The sequence below is a fragment of the Pantherophis guttatus genome, chromosome 1 (assembly GCF_059756535.1).
Source record: "Pantherophis guttatus breed Tessera chromosome 1, ASM5975653v1, whole genome shotgun sequence".
NCBI classification, from domain to species: domain Eukaryota; kingdom Metazoa; phylum Chordata; class Lepidosauria; order Squamata; family Colubridae; genus Pantherophis; species Pantherophis guttatus.
In genome coordinates, this window is record NC_142063.1 from 289,666,326 (window position 1) to 289,692,032 (window position 25,707).

A 25,707-nucleotide genomic window follows, 5' to 3' on the forward strand; every position below is an offset into this window, starting at 1 on the left:
TGCAGTATCCTTCCCCTGGAGTGGGGTGGGAATGGAGATTTTGCAGTATCCTTCCCTGCCATGCTCACCAAGCCATGCCCACCAAGCCATACCCACAGAACCGGTAGTAAAAAAAAATGGATTTCACCACTGGATATGTATGTGGCATTTCAGGATGCTTCCCACATCATCTCCCTGCCCATGGTAAGGATTGGTTAGGCTTCAGACAGATTGAAATATGCTGAAATATATATTGCCCATTCTTGAGGAATATAAAAGTTATCCATGACAAGCATTACATATGACTAGGTCAGATTTGAAGGAATATTGTATATGAACAGATTCATATTGGTGTTTAGGTACTGTTTATCTCTGTATACATCAAACCTCATCTGTCTCTCTGTGTACTGTGTATCTATATCTATCTATCTATTATCTGTCTATCTATCATCTATCGATCTACCATATCTGTCTATCATCTATTAATCTGTTTATTTATCATATCCATCTATCTATCCTATATGCCCTATCTATCTATCATCTATCTCTATCATTATAACAATAGGAATGGGAATAGCACATAGACTTTATAGTACTCTCTGAGTATTTTACAACATCAGCATAATTGCCTCCAACAATCTGGATCCTCATTTTACTGATCTCGGAAGGATGAAGGCTGAGTCAACTTTCAGCTTGTCAGGAATGAACTTCTGGTGTGTGGGCAGAGTCAGCCTGAAATACTGCATTCTAACCACTGCACCACCATACTATATGCCTAAAGCACATAGGAATTGGGGGAATAATGCATTCAAATAAATAAATGTTGTTGCCTTGCCAACTATCCTTCTCAGAGCAATATATTTTAAGGGGACCAGCATGACTGCCCATTGCTGTGGCCATGTCATTGTCTTGAGGACCCCCTGAGTTCCATAGCTATAGGAACACTGAACAGCTCCTGACTACAGAGGATAATCTTTGCTATTAAGGATGGGACTGTAGTCAGTGTAGCCTATTGCTTGTGTTGGGGAGGCCTAGGTTGAAATCCATCCTCAGCTATGGGAAGCCACTTAATAATTCTGGAACAGTCATTATGATTCAATCTGTGTCTTTTAAGGTTACTGTGGTAAAAATATTGGACAGAATGTACTGGGTCTGCCATTTTAGGGTCTTAGATAGAAAATGAGTTAATGAATCTTCTTACCTTAAGGGCATGAACTGTCCCTTTTTATAAAATAGTTCAGTTGGAAGGTTACTTGTTGATAGGTTACTTGTATGTTCAGAAATTCACTAAACCATTCCCACAATTATGCTAGGCAATTGTTAACAAGTATTGCAGAAGATAAATTGCAGGCTTGAAGATCTAATATTTCCAACTATATAGCAGCACAGAAGCTTAGAATATAACAGACAACTGTCTTAATCATTTTACCTCTGCAGCCAACACCTCCTTCAACTTTTTCAACAGCAATCAAGCATAAATCTGTTTTCCTCATTTTAATTCGTTGTTGTTTATGGTTATGCCTTTTGATTAAATCCCTGGGTTAATTTTAAAGGATGTCACAGTCAGCCTGGAAGCCATAATCTCCTTTGTAGTTCAATATCTTTATGAGGGTGAAAGGATGTTAAATGTGGCAGTTAAAATGCTAAGCTAAATAATCAGTTCATTAGGAATTGGTTCAATATGTTTGCTGTATATAGCCGAGCTGTAAAAGTGGTCTTGCATAAATTAGAGTATAGTTCGGGATACTGGGAAACTAAACTACCATAGACAGCAGTTGGAATACCTGAGGGATTTCAAATCTCTTATGTTTTTACTATGCACCTATAGCCAATACATTTTTAATCAGCTTCCAGCCAAACCAAACCCATGAATGTCAGATAGTTTGAGCAAAATTCACAAGTTCCAAAGTGATGTTATTTCATTTTCAATAAATTCCACTTATTTATGAATCCTCAATGTAACTATCAAGATCAATCCCCAAAGCCAAGAACCCCCACAATACTTTAGCATTAGCTAATTCTTTGGCAGCGCCCAATTAGGCCCCGAATTCATTTAGCACTAGAAAGGTCAATCCATAAAACCCTTCAGGTGTTTGAAAGCAGTCAGGCTTCTTGAACTGTTTTATTTAGGTAACGAAGATTTATGGAAGGAAGGTGAAAGTGAAAAGCCAGATCAAATTGAAAACTCAATACCATACCTGGGCTTAATAAATAAGTGTCAGTGAGGGAGAAGAAGTGGAGAAAGGAGAGAAGAAGGTGGTGATTGTGTGATAGAATCACAGGTACATTAGCAGGAGGACTCTGAAGGGAAGATGGGACAGATCAGGGCACAACCACCATTTAAACATGTCTAGGAAATTATCTGCATAATACAGTATATCCATATACCCAGTTCCTAAATGACTAATTCAGGTGATTCTGTAGCATGAAGTCAGGGAAGTACATGCTATACTTTCTCCTTCCTCAATGCATCTGTTCTCCTTCTGACATCTTTGGGCATCCCAAGACATTACCATAGACCTGAGAATAGTCAATATAAATACAATTAAGATACCTATATATCTTACTTTCAAAAAACAAGCTTTCTGTTTGGAGAACTTTTAGAAGATGTTCTTGTATTTGATGGGCTATCTCAGAGAAGTCCACATCAGAAGATTTTATGATGGAAGATCAGGAAGAAAATGTCCTTCAGTAATTTGTACATGGATACAGATGAAGAAGCACACAGGAGCTCCATACTCTGCTGCCTTGTTAAAAATGATCTTGTTTTAATCCGAGTATAGTTTAGGATACTGCAGCCTTTTCAATGATTAAGCCTCAGATGTGGATCTTATTTTCGGGATGCACCCATTTCATTCCTCACTAAGAATCTTCAGGATGCAAGAAAACTTTCAGTGTATCGGATATCCTCCTCCTCCCTTGTTTATTAGCTGCTGATTTTTAATTGAGCTGTCACTGCATTAGATTGCTTTCATTGCTACTTTTTATATTATATTTCAATGTTTTATAACTTTATGATGAACTACATTGTTCTGTCCCCATCTCACACACGAACACAAACAGTCAGCCAGGTGTTAAATAAAACTTGAAGACAATAAATTCCTTCGGTAACAGGATTGGCAGCAACCCAGTAGCTGCTTGCCAAGAACTTTACTCACAGAGGGAGGTGTTCCTCCTCCGTCAGATAATACCAAAACAAATACACAAAGCCAAAGAATTGTCAAGTCCAGTCCATATTAAATCCAAGGCAGGCAGATAACGTAGTTTCAGAGATACAATGTGACTCGCTAGTTGTTTAGTTTTGTCCATCACAGAGCCTGAATGGCCACCACACCCCCTTTTACCCCCTGTGGGGTGTGGTCCAGTGACTCAGCTTAATCTCTGGCACGCCTCCTTTTCTGCTGCGTGCGCTTGTCTCTCCGACACTGGTGTGGATCCAGCCAAGACTTATCTCCGTCACTGTCCGACTGCGACTACTCAGAAATACCTGGCTCCTGGCCAATCTCTTCTCCTTCGGGAGACACCTGAGCATTGCCAGAGAGGAGGGTCCTGGAGAGGGAGGCCTGGCCAACTCCTCTCCTTCACCTTCGGAGTCTTCTCCCTCCGATAAGACAGGCTCGGGGGTCGGAGTCACAAAATACATAGATATTTTTACTATGAGCTGCCTAGAATTTTAGAAATGACTGCATTTCTATTTCTATTTTCTATTTCTATTTTCCCTTCAATTTATGAAGGGAAATAAATTCCATTAATAGTCATTATTGCTAAACCTGTCACAATTAACATATTTCAATTTTGTACAAAAATATCATCAATTCGCTATACCATCAACTAGTAAGTTGTCTTGGCATTAAGAATGAAACATAGTACCACAGATATTAAAACCAGAATTAACACCAATAAAATATATTTAAAACAATTGAAAATATGGTAGCATTTAGAAACTGGTAAACTGTTGATCACATAAATTCCCACAGATGACCTTATAAGAGGAGAACCATGTTAGTCTATGATAGCCAAAAGATTAAGGCTAGCCTGGTAGCATCTTTTCAGACTATTATTATTATTATTATTATTATTATTATTATTATTATTATTATTATTATTAATCAAATTTCTATACCGCCCTACTCCCGAAGGACTCAGGGTGGTGAACAGCTAAGATAAAATACAGATAATACAAATATTAAAAAATCCCTTAAAATTATTAAATATTTTGGCCGAAACACAGATTAAAACACCCAATTTATAAAATCACGAATTAAAAATTTAAAAGAGGAGAGTTAGGCCAGGCCAGCCTGCTGAAATAAAAAAGTTTTGAGAGCACGACGAAACGTGCGCAGGTCCGGGATCCTCCGTATCTCTGGGGGGAACTCGTAGGGGCCCCCACAGAGAAGGCTCTCCCCCTGGGGGCCACCAGTCAACACTATTTGGCCGATGGCACCCTGAAAAGCCCCTCTCTAGGGAGCGTACTGGTCGGTGAGAGGCTATTGGTAGCAGAAGGCAGTTTTGTAAATATCCCGGTCCAATGCCATGGAGCGCTCTAAAGCTGGTAGCCAAAACCTTGAAGCGCACCGGGAGCCAGTGCCAGTGCAGCTCGCGCAGGAGGGGGGTCACATGGGAGCGCCACGTCGCTCCCATAACCACTAACATATTTTATTAATTTTATTTTCATTATTTCAATATATTTGATTATGAAGTGAGATTTCTAATAAAATATATTTTTATATATGCATGTGGAGAGGGCATATGGAAAAAAATATTTTCTCATATAGTCTAAATCTAACATAGGATGCTTTACGGATAATGACTACCATTTTGTATTTCCTCCAGAAACAAATGAACCTAAATACTTTATATCCCTTTTGCTATCTTTATCTCCCTTTTTAATAATACATTTCTTCGTTCGGAGATTGGGTGATACCTAAGTTCCATTGTACACACCATCAAAAATATATGTTTATTTGTATTTATGAGATTTAGCTACAGGTTCCATTCATGGTAATAATATTGAGTTTGCTCGTGTGATTACTACATTTCATATGGATTTAATCAACCTTGTGAAACTAGCTTTGGATTCCTATTCTTGATCCTATTTGGTTTCCATAGATTTCAGAGTTAATAGACACACTAAAAGAGAAATCAGGTCATTTTCAGCTCCATGTAGGCCTATATCTATATCATTATAATATCATTAATTTTCGCTTGCTAGCAAAATAATGGTCATTCAATGCAGATTAAATCATGGAAAGGGGTATGACAGATGTTCAAACTGGCTTTACAAAGACTAAAAAACAAGAAACAGTATTACTGACACTCACTAGATAACTGAGAATGACAAAGAAACACCCCCAAAAGTAAATGATTCATTGATTATAGAAATGTCTTTGACTACATCAGCCTTATCAAGCTGTGAAATTATCTTAAATTTATCATCTTTTAGTACATTTGGTGTTTCCAAGTTACTGCCAAACAAAGATGAGTATCATACAAGGTTCTCTATGATACATTATATCTATCTACAGTATAGATAGATAGAGTCTCTCTCTCTCTCTCTCTCTCTCTCTCCCATCTCTCTATTAATCATCTATCTATCATCTATTAATCAATCATCTATCAATCATCTATCTATCTATCTATCTATCTATCTATCTATCTATCTATCTATCTATCTATCTATCTATCTATCTATCTGTACATTTGGTGTTTCCAGGTTACTACCAAACAAAGTGTCAGCATTCTGATGCTGCCATAAAAAGACGAAGCTTGACTTTTCACCTACTTATTTCTTTGTAGATAATATCCCCTAGAGATGAGGTGGTGCGGGGAGAACATTCCTATGGGGTGAAGTCAGAAGCTGAGGAGACTGACTTGGAAGATGGCCAATGAGAAGATGAGAATTGGGGAACGGAAAGGGAAGGGTTTGTGGGTCAGAGGGTTAGTATCGGCTACGACTAAGTCGGGGCCAGATCTGTCGTACTCAATAAATGGAATACTTCAGCAAAGATTAATTGTTTGGGAGTGCAATTTATTTGAGATGACATCGAAACCTGACACAAAGATGAGTAATCAATAACTGAAATTCAATCCAGACAAATAATGACCCAATGAAATGTATGGAATTTGTACAATCCAATCCTTACCAAAAAGGAAGCAAAGTGTAATTTTTAGAAAGAAACCTGGAAATGAGATGGCAGAAACACAGACCAACATGTTTCAGGCCTGTAAAAATAAACCCATTAGACTGCATGGATTCACAATAGCTATACAGTATGAATTTAAGTACAGATTATTATGACCACAAATGTATGTTAACCAGGTTTTTCTGCCTTTAACTGAAGAACAATATGTAATTATGATAGATACCATGATCCAGAACACACCTTAATTCTTAAAATACTTTACAAACTGGCATAGCTGCTACTGCAAATAAGAGTCTCAAACAGGCAATGCAATTGCAAAGGGAGGGAGCTACACACCTAGTTTGCAATGTTTAGCTAGGCAACATATTTAGCATATGATAAGATTTGCCATTTTTGTCAAGTCTGTCATTCATCAAACAAGTCATTAAATCTCTTATACACAATAAACTGTGTTCAATGATTACCACTCTGGATTTTGTAACTCACCCAAGATATTTTGTGGTGTTGTACATGGGCATTCAAATTGCTTACTGACCCTTAAGGTCCCATAAGCAATCAGTTTACATTCTGAAGCACAAAATTTCATTACATTTAACATGTACAAATATAGCTGCTATTATTGAGGTCCAACAACAGTGGTTACAGTTTAGCCAAAACTTCTCAATCAATTTCAGTTTGAGAAACATTTTGTGTGTATATGAATCAGTGGAATGAAACATAATGCAAATTTAAAGTGACCACTTCCTGATGTGCTCAGTGGGTTCGTTGTTTACTGGTAGAAAATAATTTATTTTTGGTAAAAGTAAAAGTGCCCTTGAGTCATGCATGACTCTTAGTAATTACCTGGATCTCACATGCAGTTTTCTTGGAGGCAGTAGTGATGTATTTTGGCATTTGTTTTCTGGGATGTTTTCAATTTCCCCATCTATGGCCCTGAAAAACATTGCAGATCCATGTACTAACTGCATGCTTTTCCAAGACCTGACAAATCTGGCAATACTGCTATTTGCCAAGCTCACTTTTGTTGAATACATTATAAATTATCAATATAAATTATATCAAAATTTAATATAATTGAATACACACACACACACGTATATTAGCAATAAACAAGAAACTATGTTATAGTGATTACCTTTGTTTACAACGGGTAATTTATATTATAATGGCACTTGACTGGAGCTAAAATTAGAAGCAAAGCCTTTGCAAGTCAAAGCAAAATGCATGTTTATGTCTATTCAGTATATCGCAAAATGGATCTATAAGCTATCAATATACAAAGAATGCATAAAATTGCTTGTCATAGCAGTAGAGAACTTTATCCTCATCAACCTCAACCAGTATGATAAAAACAATAATACAGCTCTGTTCATCCTGGTAAAAAAATGTTTCAATAATTTGTCTCTTAAGTCTCTAATCCATCTTTATTAACATGATAATTTAGACCTGTCTTTCCAAGCTACATTTCCTGCCTGAAACATGAATCTTTGATGGGATGGATGTGGAACACAGTAGTGAAAATGTTACAGTGAGGAGTACATAGGGGGTGGTGTTAGCTGACACTAGACTTTACCTAGAGGAAAATGGAAATTGAATCTGGTGTCATAGAAAGCTATAAAAACCTAAGGTTGCTTGGAGAAGACTATCAATTTGATTTTAGCAATTTGGTTCCCCCTCACCCTAATCCAGCGGTGAAATCCCCCTCGATTTTATCCAGCTTGCCGAATCAGTAGTGCCGGCTGCTGGAGGTTCTGCCCATCTGCCGGGATGTCATTACATCCCATTTTTTAACCATTTGTGTACTTGTGTACTGTGTACTGGTTCAGGGAGCACACCTGAACCAGTAATGAAGGTAAGTGGATTTCACTGCTGCCCCAATCTGAAAATCTGATCTTGGCACTGACTTAACGGCCTGATGATGGCCACAAACCCAATCTAAAATGTTTCATTTCATTCTTAAATGTTCTTCTGATGAGAACAATGAAATAGACTAGCATTATTCTTGATTAAACTTCTGATGTGAATGGAGAGGATAAAAACATTATGAGTTTAGGATGACATGATTTATAAATTCACCAACTGTTGCCTTTTAAATCATTCTTCTGAGTTTGTCTGCCAAAAACTTTTTTCCTTGGCCCAAGATTGGTAGCCTTCTAGAATGCCAGTATATAAATCAATGCTGGTCTTGGCCATCACATTTCTTTTTTGACTGCAAGAATAGCCCTAGGATTTAGAATGTGGTCTCCATCTTTTTTGTGGGAGGGGGAATTTCTATGTTGTAAGAATCTAAGCCACTTTCACCCAATTGCCACTTCCATACTAAAAAGAGGGCAGAAACTATTATCCACAACTTCTTTTATCAAGCATTCATTGCTCACAACAGACCACATATGATTACTAACGTTGTACCAGCATTTAATATTTTAATATGTCTTCATCCATTTCTATGTAGGAATATTTTTACAATCTTTATGAAGCATTCTGCTAAGATCTACAAAATCATCTACTTGTTATATGTCTGTGGAGATCCTTAATCATCCAGATCATGGTGTTTTTTCAAGAGACAACTGGACTTCTTTGTGTTTTTTTTTTTTTGAAGACATTTCGCTTCTCATCCAAGAAGCTTCTTCAGAGCTAAAGAAGCTTCTTGAATGAGAAACTAAACATCTCCAAAGAAAAACAAGGAAGTCCAGTTGCCTCTTGAAAAAAGCACCTTTGGGACATCTACTTGCTATAGTTTTTCACTGTTTATGTAAACTGTTCATTCATTCATTCATTCATTCATTCATTCATTCATTCATTCATTCATTCTCTGTTCATAGCCAAATACAAATACTTTGGTCTTTGATATATATACTTGCAGGCCATCTGTCTCTTTGTGTTGTATAGTCTATTCTATGTTTCTTCACGTTCTTATGTTACTCCCTGGTCAGTAGAGAACCATTAAGATATTTTATGTACAGTCACAAGCTTTGCTTCCACTCTTTACTGCATTCAGCAAACAACTCCATATTGCAGAACATTCAATAATTCAATCCTATGTACTTTATCATATCCCTTTTTTAAATTAACATGTGCTATAAATTTTCTATTTCACATTTACACTTTTCTCTGCTGAACGGCAAGAAGTTGTTCTGCACACCCCATGCCAAGCATTTAGTGTGCTGCACTTCCCAAACTCTTACTCTTGTTACATGCATACACTGTCAATCTGAATTCTGCTAAACACACTTCCAGGCACATTGAATAAACTATTTCCTTATACAGGTAGTCCTTGACTGACAACAGTTCATTTAGTGACCATTCAAAGTTACAGCGGCACTGAAAAAGTGATTTATGCATTGCAGCATCCCCACATGATCAAAATTCAGACTCTTGGAACTTTCATATTTCTTCATATTCATATTTATGATTGTTGCAGTGTCCTGGGGTGATGTGATCACCTTATGCGACCTTCTTACAAGCAAAGTCAGTGGACAAGCCAGATTCACTTAACAACCATGATACTAACTTAATAACTGCAGTGATTCACTTAACAACTGTGGCCAGAAAGGTCTTAAAATGGGGCAAAATTCACTTAACAAATGTTTTGCTTAGCAACAGAAATGTTGAGCTCAATTGTGGTTGTAAATCAAAGATTACCTGTAGTTTTTTCATTCACTATTACTACGTCTTACTTACTTTCTCCTCATAAAAGGGGACAAACAACATTGCCACAAACAACTGAAATAGATTAATGTTGAGCAAGATGTACAATCACACCCTAATTAAGACACATTCATATTTGAACATTTCTCCAGTTACCCCACCAACATTAAGAGTCTCCCCACTTTTCTCAAATATAGCATTTACAACTTTCTTTTCATCAATTGTTACTCATGGTGGATATTAACTCTTACAGCATTCATTCAGTTTCAGTTCTATCCTTCGACAAAAATTCCTGTACAAATCTCTGAAATACTCATAGCTCCAACCAAAACATTTTCATCTCATTTATTTCTAGTTCTATTCATTTAGCCCTTTTCATCTACTTCAATATTTTTTTTGTTTCCATTCAAAGAGATCTGAATTTTGCCTGCTTTCTAGAATTTTAAGTGTTCCTTGCTGTCTCTGACCACTTTCTTCACAAATACTTTTTTCTTTATGCACACACAGAGAATTCATTTTCAAGCATTTTCTCTTACACTAATTTTTGTAGCAATAATTCTTGCATATGGTGGAGCATATGAGTAGAGGGCTGGGTGATGGAACTATCTTGGCCTTCCTTTCATCTAATGCTTTCTTTAGGATAGAAAACTTGTAAAGAAACCATAGCATGTCAGTCAGAAATCAAGTCACCCATATCACTGGAAGTGATTTTATAACCTTTTTATGGCACTTGTTAAACAGACACAGCAGTCATCAAGCAGACACTGCAATAGTTAAATGAATCCAGCAGTTATAAATGTGAATCCATTCATTCAAATGGGTGGCTTTTACTGGAAAATTGTGATCACATGACTGCAGAACACCACCACTGGTTGCCAAGCACCTGACGTGGTCACATGACTATGGGGGAAAACCATTTATGATGGCCAGGGGGTGATTTACAGATCATAAAGCACCTGTTCCATGGCTATCATAAATAAAAATTGTTGTTAGCAACTGATTGTAAATCAAGGATTACCAGTAGAGTATTCTCTGATAGTGTTGAGGAAAGTATTTGACACATTTTGTTGAAATTTGACATTTTGCAGAAAGAGGGTTGAGAAAATATCCACTCACATCCTGGACATAAACTATGTCAACTTCTCCCTCAAGACATCGCTATAGGGCAATCCAAAAAGGGACAAGATAAGGTTGTCCACTATCTCCATTATTGTTTATTTTATCATTAGAGACTTTAATTAGAACAATTCGAGAAGATGTACAGATCAAAGGTTTAAAAATAAGAAAATAAATTTTTAAAGTACAGGCATTTGCAGACGATCTTGTCTTTATTATCGAAGAGCCTGTACAATCTGGTGTTAGGCTGATGGAAGTACTGGAGGAATATGGGGAAGTAGCGGGCCTAAAAATAATAAGGAAAAAATGAAAATGATAGTCAAAAATATGACTGAAGAGCAAAAAAAAAAAAAAAAAAGAATTGGAGGGAAAGATAAATATTCAGACTATGAAAAAACAGATATGTAGGAAGTCAATTGACTGCAAGATGCATCACAGTCAAAGAAGATAATTATGATAAATTAATGGCACAAATTAGGTCTGATTTGAAAAAATGGGGAAAATTACAGCTTTAATATGCAGGATAGCCACCATTAAGATGAATGCCCTACCAAAAATGTTTTTTCTATTCCAGTGCATACCAATTCGGCTCAAAAAAGATTTTTTTACTAATTTGGATAGACATATTTCAAAATTCATCTGGCAAGGAAAAAATCGAGAATTAGATTAAAGTTATTACAAGATGCTAGAGAAAGAGGGGGATTCGGTTTGCCAGATTGGGGAAAATATTATCAGCCAGCAGCTTTGGTATGGATAAATGAGTGGATGAATCTCAAAAATACAAGACTATTGGCTTTAGAAGGCCATGATTTACAAACAGGATGGCATGCTATTTTATGGGAGGAAAAGCATAAAGTCCATCAGTATTTCCAGAGGTATTATATCAGGAGGGCTCTATTAGATGTCTGGATTAAGACAAAAAGAAATAATTATATGGAAATTCCCAACTGGGTGTCAACTTTGGAAATGTATACTCATCTAAATTTTACTAAATTAGGGGGTGGGTTGTCACCTATAAAGATATTCTGAATGAGAGAGGAGAATTGAAAGCGAGAAACATTTTAAAGGAAGAAGGAATTGAATTGGAATGGTGGGCATACCTTCAAATACAATCTAAATTTAGCAAAGACAAAAAGGAATGGGGTATAAAGCAAGAATTATCACAATTAGATAAGATTTTATTAAGCAGGGAGGGAAAGACCATAAGTAAATTATATTGCTATTTATTAGAACAAGACATGATTGAGGAACAAGTCAAAGAAACGATAATAATTTGGAGTAAATATTTTGGGCATAGTATTGATTTGGACAATTGGTAGACTCTCTGGGAAAAAAATTAAAAATTACATTAGCAACTTCATATAAGGAAAATTTATATAAGATGTTTTATAGATGGCACCTCCCCCCCACAAGATTAGCACAAATCAATAAGGGAAATTCTTCAGCATGTTGGAAGTGCGAGGTGGCTCTGGGGAACCTCTATCATATGTGGTGGAAATGCCCAAAGGCAAAGAAATATTAGAATCTGATAAAGAGTTTGGTTGGAAGAAATTATGTTAATAAACATAGAAGTCAAACTGGAACTTTTCCTTTTGGGAATGACAGAGGGCAAATACAAGAAAGACATAAATTATCTACTACTGCATATACTTACAGCGGCATGGATATCCTTTGTGCAGAAGTGGAAAGAGAAAGATACCCAACTGAAGTGGAAATACTACTAAAAATTTTCAACTGTGCAGAAATGGATAGACTCACCTTGGAACTCAAGGATAAAAGCGAAACATTATACAATAAAATCTGGGCAAAATTCTATGAATGGTTAGATAAAAGGAGGCTAGCCGAGACAAATGTGTAGTGTTAGACTAGAATTATATACGCTATTATAGATAAATATGCATGTGAATTGTATAGCTAGGTATATGTAGGTATAGATATGTATAATTGTATAGGAATAACATATAAATTACTATTATTATACTATGTTTAAATAATGTATAAGGTGTAAGGAATATATTATTATATTATCATTAGTATATTATGTATTAACTTAAAGTGTTGGAAGATGCTTGGGACCAGTGATGTCATATCTATGTCCAATGTTTTTAATTTTGAACTACTAATAAAAAACTTTTTTAAAAAATACATTGCTATAGGGGCATTGCATGCCAAAAAAACTAGACACAAAGATAGTTTCTTCCCTATGCCATCACTCTGCTCAATAGCTAACTTCCGTAGCACTGTCTTCTGCCCAAAGATATTTACCCATGTAGTAGGCTATATTGTTATTATCATTGTCATCTTCTCATTCTTCTCATCTTCTTACCTCTCATCTTTCCTACTACCTTCTCCTATTGGTATACTATGATTTATCAATTGTTGCTGTATATTATGATTTATGATCTATGATTTATCACTTTGTTTGTGTGTACACTAAGAGCTTATGCACTGGAGACAAATTCCTTGTATGTCCAACCACATTTGGCCAATAAATAATTCTATTACTATTATTTACTTATGTGCCAGATTTGCATGGCCATCTATCTCACAAAAAAGTGACTCTGGCTAGTGTACTATGTTTTACACTGTAATTGTAGCCCAAACCAAAATTTACTGTAAATATGCTCAAAATCTTCTATCCAAGCTAGGATTCTTTTGTAAAGACTACCTTGCAAGCCAACTGATTTTTCATTTTACACCAATTAGAAGGTACATGGAGCATTCTGACACAATAAAAATACATTGCCAGCAAAAATGAGTTGCAGGAACAATTCATTGTGTGCCTAATGATAAGACTGGAATATTATCCTCTGGAAAACAAACTGTTCAACAGTTTCACAGTTCTTTAGAAAGAGACATGCTTCAGAACAAATGGATACAGCAGCCTGCTAGGTATCTTCAGTAATGTAAAATGATGTGTGAAGATTTTAGGGGCACTGTTGGGCAATATTTCATAATGTTAAATGAATATGCAAGGGACTTCTTAATTTTATTTATAAAACATTTAACAATTTGCTACCTCAGGGATTGGTGCCTTACAGTTATTTGGGGGCTGCTTTCCACAGTCCCTCTGGCATTAGTCATGTAAAGTTTTACTTTAATTTATTTTATTTCAGCTAATTTGATTTTAAAAATAGAATAGTGTAAGGAAAACAACAATCTTTCACTGAAAATGCTATATTTTCCTGCAGTTTTCACTACAAAAATCTGCAGGTCCAAAATTAGATTTACACTCTCTCTTAAGAGAGGAGTGCCACCTACTGAGTTACCTTAGTTTGGGCTTTCTCAGGAAGTCACGTTCTCTAGCAGGCATGACCTCATCTAATAATGTTGTCCGTTCACACAATATGGTATTTAATGAAAATATATATCAAATGCGTATCTTTTAAAACAAATACCCTGCAATATGATTGAATATGTATATATCAATAATTCAAATTAACTTGGCATTGACCTAGGGACTGTCAGGATGAATGAAATTAGGATAGGATAACCAGGCCCTACACTAACTCAAGGAGGAGGAAAACATATTTTTAAGCCCCTTTTAAGACCATCCAACTCTCACAAAGCAAAAAAGAATTATTCCAGAGTTTTAGGGTCGTAAGATCCTGACCTAGAGTTGATGAATGGAAATAATGGAATGGAAAGAAGGCCCTCTTCAGAGGAATGTGAGGACCAAGGATTAAACAGGATTGTAGGGAGATAGAAAGATACCAGGGCAGTTGTGGATTCAGATCTCTAAACATAAGGCCCAGTAGTTTCAATTCTAGCTCAAATAAGGAACCAGTGAAGATCTCACATTGCTGTGAGATCTTAGAACAAAGTGGAAGGTCCAGAACAACCCAAATGGCACTGTTCTGGACTAAGAACAAAGAATGGAGTGAAAAATCAGGAACATTTGCCTGAAGATGGTTGCAGACATGACACAGGCATAAAACAACCAAGACATAAAGCCAAAGGATGCTTTTTGCCAGTTTAGGATGCTTCTCAAATTTTCATCTAAGCAGTCCCAAAGCAGAATTCAGACATGTTACAAGATGTCCTTTTTCCTAGGTTTTATTTTCAGAGTTTCTTATAGAGCCAATTTGCTAGAAGAATCTGAAACTACTGTCAGTTCCTAATTGAAGAGGAGAAGTGGAATGCAGTGAACGCCTGAAACAATGCACAAAAAGTGAAAGAAGATATAATCTCTGCCAGATGCAATGCTTTCAAATGCTGCAATTGGTAGCCATTTCCATTGCTTATCTTGACCCTTTCCCGAAACACACTGAAATCCAATGCAGGTCATATTGTAACTGGGCAACATAGAAGCATAAATGTAAATAATATATTAAGTATTCTAATTGGTGAGCTTTACATATATATTTTGAAAGGACCCATATGGCCTCTATGCTAACCTCACTTAAATAGGCCTGATGAAACTGGCTCTTCCTTTATGCCTAGGTCTAGAGCAAATGGAAAGCCTGTCATAGAAATGTTTTGTGTTAGGTGATTTTGTATATATATTATTTCCCTTACCAAATATTCATGATTTTATTTGTTATATTGTTCCTGGCTGTTTATAATATTATGTGCTACCAAGAATCATTATGGAGTTGGATAGCCTTAGAAAAATTATAAAAAATAAATAATCCATAGAAATACAAACCCAAAGATTGTAGCTAAAGGGCATTGTTATTACCATCAATCTAAAATATAAACATATTTAATCTCAATTTATTATGCTCAATATGACCAGCATTTACCTCTCTAGAAAGGCAATGGAGCGTACACTAAGAGTTTGAATAGCTCATGACTGATTTGCCAAGGTTTTGCTTGCATTGTACTTAACTTAGAGAACACCTAAGCGTTAGAGGGACCTTGGAGTCCTAGTAGATCAAGGGTGTCAAACTCGAGGCATCATGTTACCATCAGGTAATGTTTCACAATGGTTTTTTCCCTTCACAGAGCTGGGGTGGGCATGGCCTGTGCGTGATGCATCCAGTCCGGGGGCCACCAGTTTGACACCTGTCTGAAATGGTATAGGTTCTCCTGCTTGAGCAGGGGGTTGGACTAGAAGACCTCCAAAGTCCCTTCCAACTTGATTCTGATTCTGATTCAGATCTGATTAGGGTACAGAGGAAGAGAGTTAGCATAGTCACTCTGTAGAATTTCCTGTAATATATACACTGCTCAAAAAAAATAAAGGGAACACAAGCAGAAGATATCCGAGATCTGAATGAATGAAATAGCCTTATTAAATACTTTGTTCATTGCATACATAGTTTTGTGTTCCCTTTAGTTGTTTGAGCAGTGTATAAACTACTGTATGTAAAGAACAAAGTATTTAATAAGGCTATTTCATTCATTCAGATCTCGGATGTCTTCTGCTTGTGTTCCCTTTGTTTTTTTGAGCAGTATATTTTGGTGAGAGTAGTAAAAGTTTAGTCTGAAAAGATTTTGTCTACTGGATGTAAGTAAATGAAGAACTGAACTTTGGCTGGATATTTTATGATATTCTTGACAGCTCAGTATGGGTTGCCAGGAGAAGCCTTCGGTGAAAATATTCCATACCAACCTTCTAAAATCCAGTTTAACTTTGGTGAAAAAGTAGTGTTGGCTCCTTTAGCAGAGATCATAGCTTACTGCTGCAGTTTGTTGTTGGTACAAATAGGATGATACCCCTTGGAAGTACAAAGAAAAATCATCTTTCTTTTTCTGTATTTAATTATAGCTACAACAATAGCAATAGCACTTAGACTTATATACTGCTTCATAGTGCTTTTACAGCCCTCTCTAAGCAGTTTACAGAGTCAGCATATTGATCCCAACAATCTGGGTCCTCATTTTACTGACCTCAGAAGGATTGTAGGCTGAGTAAACCTTGAGCCGGTGAGATTTTGAACTGCAGAACTGTTATGTTGGAAATTTTCCAGAATCTGAAAAAATAGATGGAAAAGAACATCAAGGGAATAGAGCTGTGGCTCAGTGACAATCATCTAATCTTCATCTGTGACTTCTCAAGACTAACCTAACATAGGGGTGTCAAACTCGCAGCATCACAGCAGCGTCACGTGATGTATCACGATTTCTTCCCCCCCTTTCGCTAAACTGGACATGGGCAGGGCCAATGCATGACGCATCCAGCCCATGGGCCACGAGTTTGACAGCCCTGACATAGCATCTCTACATAGAGCTTGGGAAGTCTTTTGTCTGAACATCTGGAGAGCCACTGACAATTACAGTCCAATTGTTTTAGTACAATTCATTTGGATTTGACCAAAAGTCTATCTATTCCAGCATCTTTTCCATGCGATGGTCAATCAGATGCCTGCCAAAATTTCTAAAACTTTTGACTATAAAATATATTTATCATAGGTAGGCTTGTGAGCAGGAAATAACAGTTGACTCAAATTCTAGCCCATTTTCAAAGGGCTTCCAAGAGCTCTATTTCACAAGAGATCTATTCTTAAAAAATAAAACACTTTGTTCCCCCATGGCCCTTTATATTTAAGGCTAAGAGTGGTTTTCTATGCCTTACGCACATGGCATAATGATCACCCTTTATTCTGAAACACTCCAGTTCTACCTTGCCATTCATATTTATTGCCTGATCTGGCAAACTTCTTTCCTTCAAAATACACCTGCCCTCAATCAGCTGCTATTGCTATTGCTTCATCCAAATAGTGTTCCTGCAGAGTTAAGCAGTTTCACAGAGTGATAATTAACTACCATCAGTTCAAAGAATGAGTGGGTAGTAGAAGAGATGTCATCTGGCCAAGAACAAGGCATAAGAGGTCATTAACCTTTGAAGTGATAGCATGTTCTATTCTAATCAGGAGATGGCAAACAGCATCATAGAACCATAACGTTGAGAACTTAGCGGGACTGAAGGTTAATTCCTACCCTTTTGGAAGATGTCCGACTAACAAAAGAAAAATGAAGTACAAATAAACAGCATGAGCATGGAGCTCACATGGAATAAAGTAGTGAATGTATTAAAGGATACTTAAGGTCACATGGGAAGTATGAGACCTGGAAACTTCAATATTTTTTATTTAAATCAGAAATATGCAGCCTGGAGCTCTCTAGATTTTGGGACTACAACTCCTGTAATCACTAAACGGGTAAGTGGCTTCATGGGGACTGTAATCCAATACATTCTACATCTTATTCATAGAACCATCCTCTTTTCATCATCGGAGCGTGACACGAACATATTTGCACCTGGAGTTGTTTTTTTTTTAATGTTCATCAATGTGGTTAATTTTTCACTTCCCATAATGAAGTAGAATTCATCATCTAAATCAATGCCATGATTAAGTGCATTTCAGGGTCCCCAGTAAGACATGATCAGCAACAGATGAATTTACTGTCAGGGGGCTCCACTTCATGCTCCATTGGTTGATGGGCTCAATTTTATTGCATCAATGTTATGATATGGGACAACAAACAATATTTATATTAAGAAAGTGAACCTTGGTGAACCATTTGCAATAAGCCATTTAACAAAGTGAAAGAAAAAAAAACAAAGTGGAAGAAAAAATCAACAGTTTTACTGAAATACTGAAATTAAATGCAGAATTTAAACAACTGAGACCAAGATGCAGATCTAGAAATGTGGCAGCAAAATCTATTGCACTTATCATGTAATATATTTTATAAAGATGTAATAAATGGCCGCTCAGAATAAGTAACTGAGTCTTTAATTTCATCTATTCTTGGCAATAAATCCCATTGAATTGGGATGTGTTTATTTCTGAATAGGAGACATACTTATTTATTACCCAGTGCATGATGAACCTCTACAATTTTCTATTATGCAAAAGTTCCATCTAGAACTAAGGTTTTACAACCCAACAGAGATTTATTATGCCACCAAAATGATTCCCTGGCAATGATCTACTTTGGCAAGAATATTATCTAGTATAACCAATCACTATTTCCTATTATTAGTAGTATAAAGGCCTTATACGTCAACTAATATGGAAGCTGGTGTCTCTCTGCACATACACAACTTGGGAGTATGACTTGTTTGCAGTTTGTCCATTCATCAAATACATCAAATTTGTAATTTTTACACACAGAACTACGATGTATCATGAGACCAAGCTGGGTGTTTGAGTCTATCAAAACATAAGTGTGGGATCTGATAAGGTGGGAGGGGAGATGGTAGTTCAAGATCTAATTAAGCTTTGTACCTGGCAATAGCATACAAATTGAATATAAAATGTACCTTCTGATGATACCACAATCTATCAACAACCATTTTGCTCTCCATCTAGGATGGTTAAAAAAAGGATGTAGCAAGCATCTGATAAGTTGGAATACAGGACCAGCATACAGTTTATCATGCAGTAGCTGCTGCGGATGCTTCTTTGAGAGTTCCATGTTAGTAAATCAAATCTTGGATAAATGTGATCTTTTTCCGGAGTTACCAGTCATGAAAACCTTACAATGTTTACATTACCTTTTTCAAATCTGAATGATAATTATCTGCATTTCATCAGACATTTAAGCGGCAAAGGTTAAATGACTCACCTCCCTTCAGTTTACTCCCTCAAACAGTTATTCCTTTTAATCCTCCCTGCTTTAGTTTGTGGTTCATGTGCAGGAAGGGGGAAAAAAAAGAGCAGATTTGAAAGCATCTAAAGTAAGTGGATTCAGGCACGATATGCCCTTCGAATGCCCAAGCTGCCAGCTTGCAGCAGCTGCTGCTTCATTCATATTGCATGAGGATTTACAGGCAACATGAAACACTGAAATTAATCCTGATAGAGTCATGAATAAAATGCAAATATAGTCTTTGGGAGAAAACATTTGCTATGGAGCATTCAGCAAGCCACGCGCAGGGATGAAGCAGGGAGAATTTATTACTCGTTGCCTGTGTACAGAAATTACACCTGGGCTTAGCAGCTCCCTTTCAACCCTGTAGATCAGGTTCCAACAGAATCAATGATATCCCCTTCTGGAATGAGGATCTGATTGGATGACACCAGGGATAGATTGGGAAGGATGAGGATAATAGCAGAAGGGGATTTCTTAAATGAGCTTTGTTCCATGGATGGTGTACAGTCTAGGTGAGAAATACACTCTCAGAAAGACTGGCTCAATCGCATGTTTGTGAGAAGAAAGCTGGAAAACATGCATCACGGCCTCCCAAGTGTAGGGAGGCTGTCATTAAATACATCCTGAAAAATGAGCAAAATGATACTCAGATGGGTTCCTAGCTCTGCTTTGCAGCTCTATCCACAAGAGCTACTTACACAGCTTGGCACAAGGAGAACAACATACAGTATAAGATTTAGCTGCAGTTTGTTCTCCATACTGAAGTTAGGAGAGACAGAGACATAATAGGAATTTCAAAAAATTCCATCGCGGATCCTACTGGAAATAAAATTAGGAATACAATGACGGTGAATCCCTGGGTGGACAGTTGTGATAGAATGAAGTCTGGCAAGCATTTGCTTTTTCAATGGGATGGGGGGAAATAGAAAGTAACTGTTTAGTGGGTAGGTGGGAGCTGCACTTCTTTTCCTAACATTTCAAGGGGTTTGTGACCACGCAGTTATTCAGGGAAGTGCCAGGAAAGGAGACTCCATGTTTTGAAAAGCCCATACTGTTGTAATTCAACTAAATTTGTCAATATTAAGGACCATTGTAAAAGATAATTTAGCTATGTTATTATTATTTTTTTACAAGATATGGATATTTGAACAATCTAATACAATTAGAATGCAAATCTGCCTCTAATGGTAGCTTTCGAAATGGCACAAATTTGCCACGATCTGCTAATTTCTGGCTGGGAATCAATATTAAGTGAAACGTTGACCTAGAAGTAGATGTCATTCTGCAAGGTTGGGTCCTGGGACAGCCATACACAATACTAGATATCCCTCTAATTTGTTATTTCAAGGAAAGATAACTTTTTCAGCTCTTTTGGGTTGGCTTCTTCCCAATCAAGTAGCTTCACCGGCAATCACTAAAAGCATTAGCCAGCATCAGTACCCTGGCTATAAAAAAAACGATTGCACTCTAGGCCAGAAGATGGCCCTCCCTTCGAGACATAACAGCAGCACAGAAGTTTCTATGTTTCAAAACTTGGATGTCATATGCAACAGGTGGGAGAAGAAGCTTGTGCAAGTGAAAACCATTCATTCTGGACTTTGTTCTGCAGGCTGGCTATGTGTTTGCTTAGACAACAAAGATTTTGACACTGTCCCTGCTTTGCCTAGGTAGATAGGTAGCATGTAAAATTTAAAAACTATATTATAATTGAAATATTTATTTATTGTCCCACCATAACTCCAATGAAATAACTAGTTTTATTTATGAGGGAGAGGGCTATTACACAGTTCGTTTATTCTTTTTTTGGCTGGAGTATAACATAGAATCATAGGGTTGGAAGGGATCTCAGAGGTCTTATAGTCCAACCCCCCTTGATGGAGCAGAAGATTTTATATCATTTTGGACAAAATTGAGAACTGTCCAATCTTGAGAACCGAAGGTGTTGCACACAGGAATAATTTTATGTATAACTATGCTAAGGGCAAATGTGGTAATATAATAGCATGCTTTATATGATTTTAAATGGGAACCTATGGAACTATGGAGAACAACTCTATAGCCTCTTCCTTGTGATAGCTCTTCAGGTATCTGAAGATGGCTACCATGCTTCCTCTTAACATTCTCTTCTTTAGGCTAAACATACCCAGTTCCTTTAACTGTTCTTCATAGGATTTATCCACCAAGGCTTTTAAAGCATTTTCAGCACTGTTCTAAGGAGCCCAGTTAGGACCCTGGGTTGGAGGTTAGCAAGCTCACATTCAAGACCTGAGTGCTGCTGTGTGGCAGGTTGAGCTCCAGTCATTCTCTCCAGCTTCTTGATAGGGACATGAAAGGAGTCCCCCTGGGTGACCTCCTGGCAACAATGATGCAACTGGCTAATTCTTTCAACCCAGAAGTGCCTTAAACAGTGCTGCCAACATGAATGAGACAGGTGCACTGTTCTCTATACTCTTTCTAGTTTATAAGCATCTTTCTGGAATTGTGGCACAGAAAAGGGCACAAGAGGGCATAGTATTCCAGGTACATTCTGATCTGACCAGTACAGCAGAGAACAGAACTATCACTCCCTATCATCTCAGACTATATCTCTTTTGTTGCAGTCCAACTTGCAACCACAACAATGCCTGGGGGAAAAATCATTATTAAGGGGTTTAGTTGTTACACACTTTTTGCTGCAGTTATTAACCAAATGACTCACTAAGCGAGATGTCACATGACTGTGAGTTGTGATCTTCTTCTGGCTTCTCCATTGATTTTGCTTATTGGAAGCTGGTAGGAATGGTCACAAATGGTGATCATGTGACTACAGGGTGCTGCAGCCATCACAAACATGAAATGGTGGCCAAGTGCCCAAATTAAAATCATGTGACTGTGGGGATGCTATGGTGTGAGGAATAGTAGCAAGTCACTTTTCACTGCATCATGATAACTTTGAACTGTTGCTAAAGGAATGGTTGTTAAGTGAGGAGTTCTTTTGGCTGTGGTAGCACAGTGATGGTTTATGCTTAATGTGGGATTTACCAGAATGCTTATATTTATTTATTATTTTTATTAAATTTATATACCCATGTGCAAAATAATGCATATTGTCTTATATACATGCTTCTGGTGAGTACTGCTACCTATGAAGTTACCACCTACCTTGTACTCTTTGGGGGCTGGAGATAAGAAAAGTTTGCTATAAGAAGAGGGAAAGAAGTGAGTGATATGAAACATGAGACTCAAAAGAAACTGACACGTTTTACACTTGAAGAGTACACTCCATTTTTCACAGCATGGCAGAGACCTTGTCAGCCATAGATAGTGTCACAAGTCAGTCACTGACAATAGAACTTCTTATCCACCCAGATGAGCAGAAATGTCATTTTTCTTCTTCTTTTCAAATGACTGAAATAGAGGAAATAAATTGCTTAAGGAAGCCCTGGTGTCTGTCAGTAGGATAACTTTCCATAACTGAACAAACAGAAGTAAATTTGGTAAAATAGAAGAAGCAAACAAAAGGATTTCGTTTAAAAATCCCGAGGCTGTGGAAAAACAAAACAACACAGAAGAACTGGCTCTGTTCTAAGCCTTCTCCACATTGGCCGTGTGACCAAAACCTTTAGCTTGTTATATTTTCTGGTCCACACATCCACACCATACATCCAAAATACAAAATATTGCTTTGCAATATAGACAAAAATACAGGTGCCTCCTGTAATCATTTCAGGTAAAAAGTTGGAAAGAATGTCAAAACTCATGCTCTGGATGCTTTCCCTAACTTGTGTTCAGGTGGAAATTGTGACAGGATTATGTGAAATAGAATTGTAGATTATATTCACCAAGCTATTCTCAGTATAAATTTAAAAAATGACTTTCCCCCCATAGAATACTATCTGTACGATAAGATATTATTAAGTAATATCCCTTCTCTCATAGAAATCATCATCACTCAGAGTTATTGGAAATTATATTTTGCAGATCAAAATCAAATATACTTATTCACAGGAAATATTTGCTCAGGATCGCACAACTTAATGACAGCAGTTCCAACTCTGGCAAAAGTCTGGAAGGAATAAAAATTAATCTGACTCATATTTTAATGCAAATGTATTCATGTTTCTCAAATTATAATGCACATTTTCTTAATTCACACCTCTCCAAATCAATATGCAACCCAAAACATAATTACAGTTTGACATTTACACTTGTCTAAATTTGGAGATGTTCTTGATTTTTTTAATCACAACATACAAAAATTAAGTAAATTAGGATGTGAACAGAAAAACATGTAACTGAAAATAGCCTACAAATATGCATTATACTGTAGAGGATTACACCCTTTATATTAAGAGCAATACATATGAAATATAAACAGATTTAAATATGGAAATGAATATGGGAGATCCATCTTAAGAAACATCAACTTTTGCAGCTTTTAAACTGTCTACCATTTGAAGCATTTGGAGTAGAGATTACAAGCAAGCAACTCCCTCATTCTTATGTTCATCTGTTCTGCATACTCCTGATTAGAAGACTTCTTAAATCCTCCCCTTCAGTGTGGTTTTTCCAACCAAGGGGACAGAATGCACAGGGATTCAAACTTTTCACTGGAGCAAGTAATTTCCTTATCAACACATGCCTTAAAACATTCTAGAAATTATTAATGGGTTTGGTTGTTGTTCTATTAAATAGGGACTCCAGTGAATCAACTGAAGAATTTAAGCAGAATTATTGTATGTTGTTTGCTTTAATCTGTGTCTCTCATTTGGTGAACTAAACTCAGACTTGGCCATCTGTTCCAAGATCAACAGGAAAGGTATTTGCTTGGATTAAGTTGCAGACTAAAAAAAAATCTGATAGAAAGTTCTTGGCTCTTGGTATCAGTTGACTAAGTGCTTCTCTCAGAAGGTGATGCTAATACCACAATCTCAGTGATCACAAAAAATGTAGCGGAAACACTTTGGAGTGTTTTAGAATCTTTAGAACTGCTAAGCTGAAACTCTATCACTTGTATGTTTTGAAGTTGAAATAGCCATCCAAATTTTAATTTTAACTATTAATTTAGTTTAATTACAGTAAGTAGGTATTAGTAGATGGAGGAAATCCAAGCATTGGTTCTTGACTTAACCAGTTAGAACAATGTAACACTCTAATGTTTAAGTTACTAGGCTAGAAAGCTGGAGATGAGCTGGAGTTGGGTGATCTTGGACCAGTCACTGTCCCTCAGCCCAATTCACCTTACACCAGAACAACTAGAACAACTACAATAACTAGACACAAGGACAGTTTTTTCCCAAATGCCATCACTCTGCTAAACAGCTAATTCCCACAACACTGTCAAAGTATTTATTACGACTGAATTACTATTATTCTTCTCATCATTACTATTATTCTTCTCATCCTTCCTATTACCTATCTCCTCCTACTTATGACTATAACCATGTTGCTTGTATTTTACGATTTATATTGTTCTGTTTGTTTCCTAGTAAGATTTGATTGCTTTTTAGTAACCCATGACTATCACTAAGTGTTGTATCTTATGATTCTTGATGAATGTATTTTTTTTCTTATAGTAGATAATAATAGGAATATTATTAATTTTCTATTTTTCAAAATAATTCTCTGGTACAATGGTACATAACTCTTAACAATGGTCAAATTCCCAAGTTTCAAGATATAATTTAACATCTTTAACATTACAAAAACTTCCCATGAATCTATACATGTACATTAAAAATGTTATTTCAAAAAGATGTCAATTATTCATAGGACCAAATCATATGAGTCAATGACTCTTCAAATGTTTTATACTACCAACAGAGAAAATTAGATGTGTTTCCTTTTAAATAAATTATTTGGGGTGTCCAATAAATTTGTAATAAGATATTTGGTGAATCAATTTTAATTTTAAATCCACAAATATACTTAAAGTATGCAACTATTTATATTTAGTCCATGAGCTATAAATATCCTTAATGCCAAATTCATGTTTCTTTAAATTTTGATACAAAAAACAGTGTTAATTTCAAACATCGACTCCATCAAATATATCAAAGGGGAAGTTCTCCCCTTTTCCAAACATAGATGTAAAATGAGGACCCATTTATTGTGTGAGTTTGTCCGTGTATAATATTCACTTGTATATTGTTTTAATTAGAGAATAATATGTAAAATACATTTATAGTTAAAACCTAGGAAAATAACATTGAATGGAAACAGTCAGGCTTATTTCTTCTTTTCCTCCTCCTCCTTATTCTAAATGGCAATAATACATTTCTATTTTCAACTTTAT

The 25,707-nt window shown here is 36.5% G+C and overlaps 1 protein-coding gene across 6 annotated transcripts in view; it reads right to left on the reverse strand.

Moving 5' to 3' along the window:
- LRFN2 (leucine rich repeat and fibronectin type III domain containing 2) overlaps positions 1 to 25,707 on the reverse strand; it is a 325,117-nt gene that overhangs the window by 148,411 nt on the left and 150,999 nt on the right. For 2 of the 6 annotated variants that reach the window (XM_087883103.1, XM_087883105.1), the window contains one exon: positions 6,966 to 7,055. The exons of the other annotated variants lie outside the window; for them this stretch is intronic. The gene's annotated coding sequence lies outside the window, so the exon portion shown is untranslated. Of the gene's footprint in view, positions 1 to 6,965; positions 7,056 to 25,707 lie in introns of those variants that run through there. 6 annotated transcript variants of the gene reach the window in all.